Source organism: Dendroctonus ponderosae, unplaced genomic scaffold (assembly GCF_020466585.1).
Source record: "Dendroctonus ponderosae isolate FM_Combo_2020 unplaced genomic scaffold, Dpon_F_20191213v2 Dpon_F_20191213_5, whole genome shotgun sequence".
NCBI classification, from domain to species: Eukaryota; Metazoa; Arthropoda; class Insecta; order Coleoptera; family Curculionidae; genus Dendroctonus; species Dendroctonus ponderosae.
The window spans coordinates 189,212-190,762 of record NW_026018715.1 but is presented as its reverse complement, the minus strand read 5'-3'; the positions used below and the strand labels follow the sequence as shown (position 1 = coordinate 190,762).

Genomic DNA, 1,551 nt, shown 5'->3' with positions numbered 1-1,551 from the left:
GGTTCTCGAAATCTCCAGACCAGGTGCGAAATTTCCCGCTTGTCAGAGTCATATTTGACAGTAAATGGGGCGCAATGGGGGCTCCCATTTACTGAAATTCCATGAATTTTGATCCCCCTCATTCCAAACGTGAGTACCCCAGGCCATTTCCGTTACAATATTAAGCCGAGTTGGCGTTTATGGTACTTTTTGATTTGTATTTTTGTATAAAAATCCTCAAAGGGAGTGGAACCTTTGTACATTATTTCAAGAAGCACTGGAAACAATTGGAAACAATTACGACAAAGAATATAGAGCTGCGCCCAAAAACAACTGAAATGAATGTCGCAATAAACTAGGCCACTAACTGGTAAAGCTGTTTATAGTGATACTTAGTACAAAACAGATCAAAAAACAAATAAAAAAAACCAGATAGTTTGCAATACTCGTTACTTGAGTGAAATGCTACATAAACACAAGAATAGGCGACTTGTTTAGGATACACTGACTAAAAATTCCGGTGCACAGCGAAAAAAACTCAACTAACCAAGAGGTACACTCAATGTTTTGCGAATCTTTATCAGTTGGTATAGGAAAACAATATTGCCAACTAAGAGAATCTGGTCCAAAAAGGAAAAATCACATCTATCAGTGGAAGAAATAGAAACAAGGAAAGGGCTAAAACAATTAGCCAATAAACAACATGTAAAACATACCAATGTTGCTGATGGGTTATTTTTATTACTATGTCCCCCAAAATATGTAAAGTAGTAAAGATGTCATTGGTAAGGACAAATTTGGAATCAAGAAGGACGCAACCCAAAATCGTGTATAATCAAATCTTAAGTTATCAATCGGCACAATAATGCGACATATATGAGGGAAAAGCAAAAAATGGAAAAAATCTGAAAAAGTAGATAAGAAATAGCATGCCAATATGATAAATAAAATAATATTCTAAGAAAAATTTGCATTCGTATTATCACGGTAAAGTCTGTAAGCTGAATTATATAGCTTTTTCCCCAATATGGAATCTAAATGTGTGTTGCCTCATCTTTTGCAAACTTGTGTTTAAATGTACCACAAAGTTGTGAAGAGCAATGTTCCAAAATGAAAATCCTTTGTAAACTACCGAAGTTATATTATGAATATTGGATAAGGTGCAAATAACCGAGTTTCGTACAATTAACTTTTTTATATTACAATTTAGAAACATTTCAATAAAAAAAATACATTAAATAATAAACTTTAAATATTACGAACATATAAGATGCAAATCTAAATTTTTTTGACAAGGAACCTAAACCTGTGATCTGATTACCCAGCAGTGAAAAAAGAAATAAAATCTAATTAAATTGTATTTTTAGGAACTTCAGAGAAAGACATTGTCCACTCAGGACTGTATTTTCCGATAGACCGATCCGCCAGATCCATTCAAAATACTGCAGCCGATGTGAAACTGGGCATAAACTTTCGGCTTGCAGCTTACGTTAATGCGCTTATGAAAGTGTTTCATACATATTCCACGGCAGGATTTGCTTATTAATATACCAATGTAACTCCTTTGCTTTT

At 33.9% G+C, this 1,551-nt stretch overlaps 1 long non-coding RNA gene across 1 annotated transcript; it reads left to right on the top strand.

The window, feature by feature from the left end:
- Positions 1 to 92: 92 nt before the first annotated feature.
- On the top strand, positions 93 to 1,542 carry LOC125504452. The gene is made up of 2 exons (XR_007281500.1): positions 93 to 129; positions 1,347 to 1,542. It is a non-coding gene; the product is annotated as an uncharacterized LOC125504452 (long non-coding RNA).
- Positions 1,543 to 1,551: the final 9 nt, after the last annotated feature.